The sequence below is a fragment of the Helianthus annuus genome, chromosome 2, assembly GCF_002127325.2.
Source record: "Helianthus annuus cultivar XRQ/B chromosome 2, HanXRQr2.0-SUNRISE, whole genome shotgun sequence".
Classification (NCBI taxonomy): domain Eukaryota; kingdom Viridiplantae; phylum Streptophyta; class Magnoliopsida; order Asterales; family Asteraceae; genus Helianthus; species Helianthus annuus.
In genome coordinates this window covers 134,188,311-134,203,412 of record NC_035434.2, presented here as the reverse complement: position 1 = coordinate 134,203,412, position 15,102 = coordinate 134,188,311, and positions in this window count along the sequence as shown.

The following is a 15,102-nucleotide window of genomic DNA, read 5'->3' as shown; positions in this document are numbered from 1 at the left end:
GAGCAGTGGGACTACTCCATTGGTTTGAAAAACTCGAGTCAGTGTTTGAAATGTGTGAATGCCCTGAGGCTCGCAGGGTCAAGTATGCCACTGGCACTTTGGAAGGAATCGCGCTAACCTGGTGGAATGCGCAAGTTCAGCTTTTAGGGTTGGCAGCTGCTAACGCCACCCCATGGAACTACTTTAAGGAGCTGACCAAACGAGAGTACTGCTCACGAGACGACATCCACAAGTTAGAGGTGGAGTTCTTCAATTTGAAAATGACGGGGTCGGAAATCTAGGCATATACCAAACGGTCAAACGAGCTGGCCGTCCTGTGTCCAACAATGGTGGACCCACCTGTCAGACGTATCGAGCTGTATGTTAAAGGGTTGGCACCAGAGATCCAGAGCCACGTGACATCGGCTAACCATAACAACATCCAGGATGTTCAACGTCTCGCTCATCGTCTCACCGATCAAGCTGTGGAACAAAACAAGCTACCAAAACGCATCAGCGTTACTACTGCTACCACTTCAGCTACTCCTGCTACTCCCAACGACAACAAGAGAAAGTGGGAGGGGGATTCCAGTAAAGGGTCAGCTACAGTTCAGTCTCAGATTTAGCAGCGAAAGACTGATAACTACTAGAGCCCCGGTCAGCAGTCCCCGGGTAGTCGTGGGCAGAAAGGATACCAAGGGAATCACACCAAGTGCAACAACTGTAACAGACATCACAGTGGCTAATACAGCAAGGGTCGTTGCCAGAGATGTCTCAAGATGGGCCATGAGGCCAAGGATTGTAGGAGCCCACGGCCTGTGACTCAGAACCAGCAGCAGCAGCAAAACCCACAGAATCAGCAGCGCGGAAACATGGGATGTTTTCAGTGTGGTGCTGAAGGTCATTTCAAACGTGATTGCCCCTAGCTGAACCAAAAACAGAATCGCAACAACAACAACAACAACCAGCGCAATGGGAACAACAACAATGGGGGAAACAACAACGGCAACGAGGCTCGGGGTCGTATGTTCGTATTGGGGCAGGGCGACGTCAGGAATGATCCCAATGTGGTTATGGGTAAGTTTCTCCTTGACGATTTTTATGTTACTGTATTATTTGATTCGGGTGCAGATACCAGTTATGTGTCTTTGAAAGTTAGTCAAATGTTAAAACGTGCACCAACTCCCCTAAACACTAAACATGTTGTAGAGTTAGCTAACGGTAAAAGCCTAGAGGCCACACACATAATTCAGGGTTGTAATCTTATCCTCGCTGGTCAGACCTTCTCGATCGATCTTATTCCTATAATTTTGGGTAGCTTTGATATCGTTATTGGTATGGATTAGTTATCCAAGCATCGCGCAGAGATCTTATGCAAGGAGAAGATAGTTCGAATTCCCCGTTCTAGAAAGGAACCTCTCGAAGTTCAAGGCGACAAGAGTGGTGTCGTGGTTGGCATCATCTCCTTTTTGAAGGCTTAGAAATGTTTACGAAAGGGTCACACTGCCATTTTGGCACTCGTTACAGATGCATTGACCAAAGAAAAGAGACTGGAGGATATACCAGTTGTACGTGATTTTCCTCAGGTGTTTCCGGAAGACTTACCTGGGTTACCGCCTCATCGCCAGGTCGAATTTCAGATTGAACTCGCTCCAGGAGCATCGCCAATAGCTCGCGCACCGTATCGTTTAGCTCCAACTGAACTGGAAGAACTGTCAAAGCACCTACAAGAGCTCTTGGATAAGGGTTTTATCTGTCCTAGCTCTTCGCCCTGGGGAGCTCCAGTGTTATTCGTGAAAAAGAAGGACGGTACCTTTAGGATGTGCATAGACTACCGTGAACTCAACAAGGTTACCGTGAAGAACCGCTATCCTCTTCCACGTATTGACGATCTACTCGACCAGTTGCAAGGGTCGAGCTACTACTCCAAGATAGACCTGAGGTCAGGCTACCATCAGCTGAGAGTCCGGGATGAGGACGTCTCTAAGACAGCACTCTGAACTTGCTACGGTCACTATGAGTTCCTAGTCATGCCTTTTGGACTAACGAATGCACCGGAAATCTTTATGGACCTTATTAACATGGTGTGCAAGCCCTACCTAGACAAGTTCGTCATTGTTTTCATCGATGAGATCCTGATCTACTCCAAGAGTCAGGAGGAGCACGAGCAGCATTTGCGACTTATTTTGGAACTTCTTCGATCAGAACAGCTGCACGCCAAGTTTTCTAAATGCGACTTCTGGCTTCGTGAAGTCCACTTTCTAGGCCATGTGGTAAACAAGGATGGGATCCATGTTGATCCATCCAAGGTAGATTCGATCAGGAACTGGCCTGCACCGCGTACACCAACGGAAATACGCCAATTCTTGGGTTTGGCGGGTTATTACAGGCGATTCATTAAAGACTTCTCAAAGATTGCTCAGCCACTCACACTACTGACACAGAAGGGTGTCACTTATCATTGGGGTAATGCTCAGGAATCTGCCTTTCAGCACTTAAAGGATAGGATTTTTAGTGCACCTATTCTCTCATTGCCAGAGGGCACGGACGATTTTGTGGTCTATTGTGACGCATCAATACAAGGTCATGGTTGTGTATTGATACAGCGGGATAAAGTTATTGCTTATGCTTCTCGTCAACTTAAGGTTCATGAACGGAACTACACGACGCACGATTTAGAGCTGGGAGTTGTTGTATTTGTGCTTAAGATATGGCGACACTACTTGTACGGTACCAAGTGCACCATCTACACCGATCACAGGAGTCTCGAGCATATCTTCAAGCAGAAGGAATTGAACATGCGTCAGTGGCGATGGGTTGAACTACTAAATGATTACGAATGTGCCATCAAGTACCATCCAGGCAAAGCCAATGTTGTGGCTGACGCCCTCAGTCGAAAGGATACTACACCTAGGCGTGTACGAGCATTGCATCTCACTATTCAGTCTAACCTTCCTGCACAGATACGAGATGCTCAGGTAGAAGCATTGAAACCGGAAAACATCAAGGCTGAAGCCTTACGCGGCTCAAGGCAACGAATGGAACAAAAGGAAGACGGCGCCTACTATGTAACGGGGCGTATTTGGGTCCCACTTTATGGCGGTCTACGAGAACTTGTGATGGATGAAGCAAACAAGTCTCGCTACTCGGTACATCCTGGTTCGGATAAAATGTACCACGATCTCAGAACTACATATTGGTGGCCTAGCATGAAAGCCCTCATCGTGACTTACGTCGGCAAGTGTTTAACTTGTGCGAGAGTCAAAGTCGAATATCAGAAACCAGCGAGCCTACTTCAGCAACCTAAGATACCACAATGGAAATGGGAGGAAATTTCCATGGATTTTGTTACATGCCTACCTAGATCCCAGCATGTGAACGATACCATTTGGGTGATCGTGGATCGACTCACGAAGTATGCACATTTCCTGGCTATTAAGGAAACGGATAAACATCTCCCTCAGATGGATAGGCAGGACACGTACGTAAAACCTACGTACACTTGTGCTTACTTCTGTCCTCAGGTTTCGAGGGACACTTACGTAAAGCCTACGTAAACTCATACATGCTACTGTCTTCCGGGGTAGGAAGGACACTTACGTAAAACCTACATAAACCCACGCGTACCACTGTCCTCGGGTTATGAAGGGCACTTACGTAAAGCCTACGTAAACCTTGTATGTACTACTGTTCTCGGGTTAAGAAGAACACTCATGGTTACCAATAGTCTAGTGGATAAAACATGGGAAGCCCCCACTAATTGAACTTACACACTGTGAACTCGTTCAACTAGTTGTTGACTCTCTGTTACATGCCTTGCAGGACCTTAGGTACTCATGGAGCTTGCACGGGAGGCACAGTCGTTGTGGTCATGGATCATGGATGCGTTAATAAACACTTATGACTGTTGAAAAACCTAATAATTACATTGGATTTTATGCTCTGCTTCCGCTACTTAAACTATGTTATTTGAACACCTTTCATATTGTGGGATTGATTACACTTACGTTTATCATTACTTATTATGTTCGATATGATTGGTGGCTTGATCCTGTTCATGTCATGCCTCCAAACGGTAGTACTCCGTGGGTGGATTTTTGGGGTGTGACAAGTAGAAACCTAGGGATTGACCAGTGATTCTTTGTCACACCCCGACCACGTAGAACATACAAAACGTGGCGGAAACGTCGGGGAGTGTTGTAACAGAATCAATTGTTTCAAATCCATGGCAAATGAAGTTTCGTTTTATTAATCAAACATGAAAGTTTATATTGTTTAAACAAGAACCAAAGAGTACATAACATAAATTAACTAGTTCTTGTCTCGTTTTAAGTCACTAAGGCACATGTCCGCCTAAGTATATCTTGATAAGTCCTATGCATCATCTGCTGAAAAACACATGTGAAAATTGGTACGTCAACATAAAAATGCCTGTGAGATACATAGGTTTTGTGAAAACAGAATTCATGACTTATGTTGAGAAAATGTTTAGTCATAAACCTTGTAATTTGCTTTGTCTTCTAAATCATTTGAAAAACGGTAAGATCAGATGATATATATAAATAAGAGATTAGTGTATGGTTAAACGAATAACCATGTAAAATGTGTTTGTAAGATAAGTTGCTTGTAAACCAATGTCTTGTGAAAAGTGTGTTATTTGTATAAAATGTTATATGTCTCAAATTGAAATGATTCAAATAACGCTACGATATGTAATCCCATACAAACACTTATATATAGGAAGTACCAGCGGCGTATCCACCATGCATGTATCATATTACACACGCCTCGTTACTTAGATCACTTACTCAAACCAAACCATCAAGATGTAATGTTTAACAATTGTAGAAAATGTTTATGTATAGTCAAATGTCTATTGTCAAATGTAAATCATGTCAACAGATACAACTGGTTCACACGGTTCAATGGTTACAAACGGTTCATATAATCAAAGGGTTAAGACGGTTCACATAGTCAAATGGTTACAACGGTTCAAAATGTAGTATAATGTGTTCATATGCTGGATGGGCATATGCAACAGAAAAGCAATGTAAAAACAATGTACTAAGTATGCACAAAATGGGCGTACGTAGAATGAAATGTATTGTAAAGTGATATACTAAGTATGCACACAATGGGCGTACATAGCATGAAATGTATTGTAAATCGATTGTACTAAGTATGCACACAATGGACATACATAGCATAAACACAATGAAATCATGTACTATATATGTACTAACGAACATAATAAGCATATGATGTCAAAACAGGAAAGCATGAAAGTAACAAGTAGGCACATGTGTTTCACCCCAAAACAGTTTGGAAAACAGTAAAAGAGGGGTCTATGTACTCACCTGAGATTGCTTTGAAGTTCTTGTATAATAACCAAATAATGCTAGAGATCACGGATATTAAACGGCACCTAATATAGGTAACTATGTTAATATACCGGACCTAAATCGGAGGATCGGATAGTATGCGGTTTCGTAAACCAAACGAGTGTGGAGACTCGTGTAATATGGTTTAACAAAGCCTACATACTTAAATGAAACCTAACCTAAATGCTTACGATCCATTACGACCCGTTTAGGTAGCTCATGCTACTTTAACACGTCGTTCGCGTGAAACGCGTTTGGAACGCCTAACGTCGTGACCATAAGGTATGACCTCGGAAGGTTATTCCCTATACAGCTATGGTCACCTAATGTGTTTGGTCGGATCCTAATGATCGACCAAATGGGTCGGGTTCGAAAGTATACGCGATTGTTTAGATCGCTTACCTTACGACGCTATATAAGCACTATACTAAAAGTGACGAGCTAAGCATGTTAGAACATGCTTAACTAAGTTTAGAAAACAGGTTTGGCATCAAAACAAATGGTTTTGATACCCACGAGTAGTTTGGTTACAAAATACACAAGAATGCGCATTTTGGCCGAAACTACGACTCGTCACTGAGCCTAGATAACGTGGTAATCAGTAGGTATAGTCGCTACGGACTATAACCATCGAGATCACGCTCACGTTATGAAGTTCCAAGAACTTCGTGTTGAGCATGGGCTGGTCAATGCAGAAAGTCAAAGAAAACTTTGACTTTCGGACTTGAAAAGCGAATAAAAGAACGAAAGAACACTTACGAAGGGTCCCCGAAGCTAAACTTGATCTAGGAGCACAGGTATGAAGCAATAGCAACAACTTAGAGCTCTTTGATCAGTTTTGTGGGTTTTAACACAAATGGGGGGAGGGTATTTATAGGAAAAGCAAAACCGTTAGGATCGTTTCTTGAATTTCGTGCCATGATCTAAATCGTACACTTGTCAAGATGTTGTGGTAGCTTATTATGACCTTAACCCCAAAGATGGTGAAGGGGCATTGCCCTTTGGAGTGATTGAAAGGCCAAAATCAGCAAAAAAATGAATTTCTGCATCTGCAGGGCTCACGCGGCCCGCGTCAGCATATAGGCAAAACTCAGGCGGGCCGTCTGGCCATGTCTGATCAGCACAAAGTTTCAGAAATAGCAGTTTTAGTCCCTGTTGCATATTTAAGCCATTTCCGACACTTCTAAGGCCCGTAAAGCCAACTTTAAGGCCCTAAAATGATGCCTAAACATTGAGGACATGAAACATGCTCAAACATATGCCGGATGTTGGTTCGTTTGGCCGTACGATCGCGATGTTCGCTTAATTACGACGGAATGCGCATAAGAGCGAAAAACGATCCAAATGACACAACGAATGGATTTTTCTCATGCCAAACACTAAGGCATAATATTAGGATGCTTACATAAATTTTTGGATATCCGGATGTATTCAGAACGTAAGTTATGCGCGAAAGTGCAAACTTATGCATTTTTTGACACTTTTAGTCCCTGAATGACCCAAAAGTTTATTTTAGCACACCGAACACCTCAAAGCCTATTTCTAAGCTATATAAAGGATATTTAAGGTGTGTTTAACTTATGGTCATGTTTCGGAATGTCTGTTACAATTCAAATTGGCATACTTTCGCAGTTTGTCAAGTTTAGTCCCTGTAAGCGAATTAACTTGTTTTTGCCATACCAAAGCCTTCAAAACTTATTTCTAAGTTATGTAAAGGTTTTTTAAGGTATGTTTAGCCTATTTCACTATTCCGGAGTGTTCGTTGCATTAAACTGGTTATATTTACGCATCAGTTTGCGTATAATTCTCCAGAAAGCGTTGTTAAGTTTGAAATTGAACAAGAATTGATATGTGCAAAAGATACACATATTTATACAAGATCCCAAGTATGAACTACAATATTTCATCGGCTTGGTATTTGTTTGTTGGTCGCGGTGACACAGGTGTCACAGTCTCCCCTACTTTAGGAAATTTCGTCCCAAAATTTATTCGTAGAAGTCTATTTGTGACTCTGTCAAATAACCATCAGCGATATGCAAGGTAATATCCCGTCATTTCCTTAACGGTCATTCTTCAGAAACAAAAATGAACAGACGGAGTCATTTTCAATGGTTGCTTCATCAGAGTTGGAAATGAAGGATTACACAACGTATATTCATTTCCTCAACGGGTAAATCTTCAGAAATGAAAATGAATTAACGGAGTCATTTTCTACGGTTGCTTCATTAGAGTTGGAAATGAAGGATTACACAACAGATATTCATTTCCCCAACGAGTAAATCTTCAGAAACGAAAATGAACTAACGGTGTCATTTTCAACGGTTTCTTCATTAGAGTTGGAAATGAAGGATTACACAACGGATATTCATTCCCTCAACGGGTAAATCTTCAGAAACGAAAATGAACTAACGGAGTCATTTTCAACGGTTGCTTTATCAGAGTTGGAAATGAAGGATTACACAATGGATATTCATTTCCTTAACGGGTAAATCTTCAGAAACGAAAATGAATTAACGGATTCATTTTCAATGGTTGCTTCATCAGAGTTGGAAATGAATAGGGTTAACTCTAGACACATGACAGAACTTGCTGTGATTTCTGTGCACTAAATTCCATAATTATGTATGCATCCATAATTACGTAATCCCTTGCACAGTCCGCACAGTTTGTTTTGTAATGTTAAGGGGAAGGATATCAAACTTGTGATGAGAGTGACTAGACTTCCATCGGGTCCTTTTAATTAGATCGACATGGGATCTTCTTAGTTAGGCCACCAAGGAGTCCTTTCAGCTATATCATCACATGATATCCCTAACCAGATTTTTGGATCAATCTGTTTAACTAGACCACTCAAGGGGTCTAATTATGAAGTAGTACTTTATAATCTGAGGGACTTAACTATAACGTAGAAGTCCATTGAGGATTTTAAGTAATACCTTTGGGTATCTTACTATGAATCTCTTGTACAAGGATATGTAAGATTCTACGAGGATTTGGATAACATAATTTGGATCACGCAACAACACATAAGGGAACACATAAGCACAAAGTCACATAATTGTTTAACTTGATTATAATTTGTTATTAACTTGTTATCGATTGAATAAGGATATGGAAACCAGTCGACGGGCCTCAATGTCCACTGGGATCTATCTGAGAAATAGGAAGATCTCCCAAAATTCGATTTTTGATTACAAGAAATTACCACTTTCGAATTAAGGTATACAACAATTAAGGACTTACGGTAAATCCTTAGGGACCCTATTAAGGATTTATAGTGGTACTTTGGGTATTCGTCACGTGTTGTAACTTGCGCCTTGTACTTCGTTTTCCTTAGAAGAAACAGGTACTTAGGAATTTCGTGGAAAACACAAGAGATCATAGAATGGGAGAATTTTGGGGGTAGTTTGTTCTTCAAGGAATACGGTTCTTTGATTTTCGGTATTGTAAGGGATATGTCATTTATTCATGCAACCACAGAAATACATTGCAATGTAAATAAGAGATTTATTTATAAACGACGATAACAACTATTTCTTGGGCCTTGACAACAAAGGAAAATAATACATAAGAGGTGATTATTTCTAAACGATGTTGTCTTCTAGTCAGCCAGATGCTCATCCCAGTGCTGGATTTGCATTAGCAAGCTTTGGGCAATTTCTTCAGAAATGACCCATCTCGCCACAGTTGAAACAAGAGCCTGGTAGAAAATGACCTTGAGCAGGATTGTTGCCAGCTTGGTTTGGCGCAGCTGCAGCTGGGCAGACTCTTGTTGTGTGGCCTATAAGTCCACAAGTTTGGCATTTGCGACACTGTACATTGGCGTGATGATGGAGGCCACATTGGTTGCACAAGGGTGCAGTTCCATTGTATGGTTTTCTAGCAGGGGGTTGAGCTGGTTGGTTGGGGACGACTTGACCATTGTGAGCGACCACACCGAAGTTCTGAGAAGCCTTTCGCTTCTTTGACTTCTTAGGGGACTCAGTCTGTTCATCCATGGTCTTTGATTCCTCGATTGGGTTCGATTCCCCGACCAGTTTCTTGTCACCTTTTTGGAAAAGTTTATCTTTCCTGATCTTTGATTCAGTCAAGGTTGCAGATAGCTCAATGGCCAGTCTAACTGTAGTAGGGTTGCTACCAGTCACAATGTCTTGTATTGAGTCAGGGAGGCCATCAATGTACTTTTCAATTGCCTTATCCAAAGGTGTAACCGTATTCGGGCATAACAAACTTAACTCCTCATAACGATCCGTGTAGGCTCGATGCTCACCGCTAACTTGCTTAAGATCGTCGAACTCTGTTTCCAAGGCCCTGATCTCGTGACGAGGGCAGAATTCCTTCATCATCAGAGCTCGAAGTTCTTGCCATGTTTGAGCCAGTGCCACATCGGCAACCCTATCTCTCATCACACCATTCCATCATGTCAAAGCTCGTTTCTCAAAGATGCTAGATGCGAATTCTACCTTTCGCTCGTTTGGACATTGAACATGTCTGAAGGTGCTCTCTAAACCCTCGAACCATTGCAGAAGTGTAGTCGCTCCTTGAGACCCAGAAAACTTTGATGGTTTAGCCGAGTTGAACGTCTTGAAGTTGCAGGGGGCATTATTGTTGTTGTTGGCTTGGTTCCATTGAGCAAAGGGGTTTGGAAATTGAGCAGCCATTTGCTGCGCAATAATCTCTGCCAGTTCGGCAGTTGCTATCTGGTTTTCGCGTCGAGGAGGCATTCTAAAAGAGAAACAAGAAAGGAAACAAATGAAATGGCATTGGGTAAGAATAGGATGTTACAATTACCGACCATAATCATGGTTGATGGTCATTTGTTTGAATCCACGAAGCAAACAAACAACACCAAGGCTGGATCAAAGCAAATAGATCCTCATAGTGTATCGCGAAGACATGCTCGCCTATAAGTGGACACTCACACCAAGAGTTCCCAGGTAAGAGTGACAGGTCCGATTATGTGGATTTGTACGAACACTCTAACCTTAGACAGGAAACCCAGGGTACAGGCATTCACTCTTCCAGTTTGCACGTGTTCACACTATTTAGGACCCAACACTTTGACGAGAGTTTTGAAAATTCAAAGGGGTTCAAAACCTTATGACAGAGGGTTCAAAACCTAGTAATCAATCATCCTAGAACAGATGATTAGTTTTCAAAGAAGTTTTGAAATTTATGTTCTTGTTGTGGTCGTCGCCTAAGGATAGGTGACGGTATTTGTTTTATGACTAAACGCAAGTAAACTCGCGTTAGGGTCCTAGGAAGGTTATAGACTAGGTCAAAGCATTACTAATAACCTAATTCCCTATAACCATTGGCTCTGATACCATCTTTGCTGTCACACCCCGACCACGTAGAACATACAAAACGTGGCGGAAACGTCGGGGAGTGTTGTAACAGAATCAATTGTTTCAAATCCATGGCAAATGAAGTTTCGTTTTATTAATCAAACATGAAAGTTTATATTGTTTAAACAACAACCAAAGAGTACATAACATAAATTAACTAGTTCTTGTCTCATTTTAAGTCACTAAGGCACAGGTCCGCCTAAGTATATCTTGATAAGTCCTATGCATCATCTCCTGAAAACACATGTGAAAATAGGTACGTCAGCATAAAAATGCTTGTGAGATAGATAGGTTTTGTGAAAACAGAATTCATGACTTATGTTGAGAAAATGTTTAGTCATGAACCTTGTTATTTGCTTTGTCTTGTTAATCATTTGAAAAACGGTAAGATCAGATGATATGTATAAATAAGAGAATAGTGTATGGTTAAACGAATAACCATGTAAAATGAGTTTGTAAGATAAGTTGCTTGTAAACCAATGTCTTGTGAAAAGTGTGTTATTTGTATAAAATGTTATATGTCTCAAATTGAAATGATTCAAATAACGCTACGATATGTAATACCATACAAACACTTATATATAGAAAGTACCAGCGGCGTATCCACCATGCTTGTATCATATGACATACGCCTCGTTACTTAGATCACTTACTCAAACCAAACCATCAAGATGTAATGTTTAACAATTGTAGAAAATGTTTATGTATAGTCAAATGTCTATTGTCAAATGTAAATCATGTCAACAGATACAACTGGTTCACACGGTTCAATGGTTACAAACGGTTCATATAATCAAAGGGTTAAGACGGTTCACATAGTCAAATGGTTACAACGGTTCAAAATGTAGTATAATGTGTTCATATGCTGGATGAGCATATGCAACAGAAAAGCAATGTAAAAACAATGTAAAAACAATGTACTAAGTATGCACACAATGGGCGTACGTAGCATGAAATGTATTGTAAAGTGATGTACTAAGTATGCACACAATGGGCGTACATAGCATGAAATGTATTGTAAATCGATTGTACTAAGTATGCACACAATGGACATACATAGCATAAACACAATGAAATCATGTACTATATATGTACTAACGAACATAATAAGCATATGATGTGAAAACAGGAAAGCATGAAAGTAACAAGTAGGCACATGTGTTTCACCCCAAAACAGTTTGGAAAACAGTAAAAGAGGGGTCTATGTACTCACCTGAGATTGCTTTGAAGTTCTTGTATAATAACCAAATAATGCTAGAGATCACGGATAATAAACGGCACCTAATATAGGTAACTATGTTAATATACCGGACCTAAATCAGAGGATCGAATAGTATGCGGTTTCGTAAACCAAACGAGCGTGGAGACTCGTGTAATATGGTTTAACAAAGCCTACATACTAAAATGAAACCTAACCTAAGTGCTTATGATCCATTACGACCCGTTTAGGTAGCTCATGCTACTTTAACGCGTCGTTCGCGTGAAACGCGTTTGGAACGCCTAACGTCGTGACCATAAGGTATGACCTTGGAAGGTTATTCCCTATACAGCTATGGTCACCTAATGTGTTTGGTCGGATCCTAATGATCGACCAAATGGGTCGGGTTCGAAAGTATAAGCGATTGTTTAGATCGCTTACCTTACGACCCTATATAAGCACTATACTAAAAGTGACGAGCTAAGCATGTTAGAACATGCTTAACTAAGTTTAGAAAACAGGTTTGGCATCAAAACAAATGGTTTTGATACCCACGAGTAGTTTGGTTACAAAATACACAAGAATGCGCATTTTGGCCGAAACTACGACTCGTCACTGAGCCTAGATAACGTGGTAATCAGTAGGTATAGTCGCTACGGACTATAACCATCGAGATCACGCTCACGTTATGAAGTTCCAAGAACTTCGTGTTGACCATAGGCTGGTCAATGCAGAAAGTCAAAGAAAACTTTGACTTTCGGACTTGAAAAGCGAATCAAAGAATGAAAGAACACTTACGAAGGGTCCCCGAAGCTAAACTTGATCTAGGAGCTCAGGTATGAAGCAACAGCAACAACTTAGAGCTCTTTGATCAGTTTTGTGGGTTTTAACACAAATGGGGGGGGGGGTATTTATAGGAAAAGCAAAACCGTTAGGATCGTTTCTTGAATTTCGTGCCATGATCTCAATCGTACACTTGTGAAGATTTTGTGGTAGCTTATTATGACCTTAACCCCAAAGATGGTGAAGGGGCATTGCCCTTTGGAGTGATTGAAAGGCCAAAATCAGCAAAAAAACGAATTTCTGCATCTGCAGGGCTCACGCGGCCCGCGTCAGCATATAGGCAAAACTCAGGCGGGCCGCCTGGCCATGTCTGATCAGCACAAAGTTTCAGAAATGGCAGTTTTAGTCCCTGTTGCATATTTAAGCCATTTCCGACACTTCTAAGGCCCGCAAAGCCAACTTTAAGGCCCTAAAATGATGCCTAAACATTGAGGACATGAAACATGCTCAAAACTATGCCGGATGTTGGTTCGTTTGGCCGTACGATCGCGATGTTCGCATAATTACGACGGAATGCGCATAAGAGCGAAAAACGATCCAAATGACGCAACGAATGGATTTTTCTCATGCCAAACACTAAGGCATAATATTAGGATGCTTAAATAAATTTTTGGATGTCCGGATGTATTCAGAACGTAAGTTATGCGCGAAAGTGCAAACTTATGCACTTTTTGACACTTTTAGTCCCTGAATGACCCAAAAGTTTATTTTAGCACACCGAACACCTCAAAGCCTATTTCTAAGCTATATAAAGAATATTTAAGGTGTGTTTAACTTATGGTCATGTTCCGGAATGTCTGTTACAGTTCAAATTGGCATACTTTCGTAGTTTGTCAAGTTTAGTCCCTGTAAGCGAATTAACTTGTTTTTGCCATACCAAAGCCTTCAAAAATTATTTCTAAGTTATGTAAATGTTATTTAAGGTATGTTTAGCCTATTTCACTATTCCGGAGTGTTCGTTGCATTAAACTGGTTATATTTACGCATCAGTTTGCGTATAATTCTCCAGAAAGCGTTGTTGAGTTTGAAATTGAACAAGAATTGATATGTGCAAAAGATACACATATTTATGCAAGATCCCAAGTAAGAACTACAATATTTCATCGGCTTGGTATTTGTTTGATGGTCGCGGTGACACAGGTGTCACATTCTTGGTGTACAATGACGGACTATGCTTCTCGTGACTTGAAACTAAATGAGAAACGGAACCTAGGGATTGGCGCTTGATTCTTGGCGCACAATGACGGAACCTTGTTTCTTGTAGTCTTACACTTTAATCTAGAAACTTTATACTATTGTGTACTCTTGGACGCAAACTAAATCTCAAAATCACATGACAATACTATGTTAACAAGATATAAAGATTTCCCAAACTAAACGCAACACAACAATTAACGTAACGCGATGAATCGAATCAGAAACGGGAACACGAGAACTTGGGTTGGCCAGGATGGCCGGCCGATCGGACAGGCCAGCCGATCGATCGACCAGCCGATCGGAGGACCAGCCGATCGAACGGCCAGTCCGATCGAACATCCCATTCCTCTCTTCCCTTCCTTGCCTATAAATAGGCTGCTACTTCACCATTCTTGGTGATGTTACAGCTCCGACCGACCAGAGTCACGCACACACAAATCTTCCATTTTCTCATCGATTTCGGTACGTTTCAAACTAGATTCTTGTACTTTCTCACTCTACACTTCATCCTCTACGTGATTCTCACTTGAATTCACACTTTCCACCGTGAAATCTCTCAGATCTGAGTTCTTGAGGGTGATGTCATCATGAAGGTTTGTACAAACCACCTTATGACGTCATTCTGATCAATATCTAGCTCGGATTTAAGATATTTCACGTGATGTCATGCCAAATCTAAGTTAAAACTGAGCGTTTTCATATAAAATCGGTAAATCTTTGTCTTTTCTGTAACCTTTCATTTTATTTGGGTAAAGACCAGATTCTAACGGGTTATAGACTTGATAGATAGTCTAAAACCGACTTGGATCTACATTATTCACCATGAAAGACGAGCACGGAACGGTCTTGACATAAACTAATACGTACGGACGACTGATCAGACAGGGGTGATTCTCGCCCGACCATGACACCTGTAAAATTAGGAGTTTACCATTGTCACAGCACGTACCATGCTGTCACCATTAAACGTTGGAACTTAGAAAACTTTTGCAAAATAAATAAACAAGAAACAACAGGCCAGCCGATCGGCCAGGCTAGCCGATCGGACAGGCCATTCTATTGTACACAAGGCTAGCCGATCGGACAGGCTGTCCGATCGGGTGGCCATCTTACTCACATAAAGGCTAGCCGATCGAACAGGCTGTTCGATCGGGCG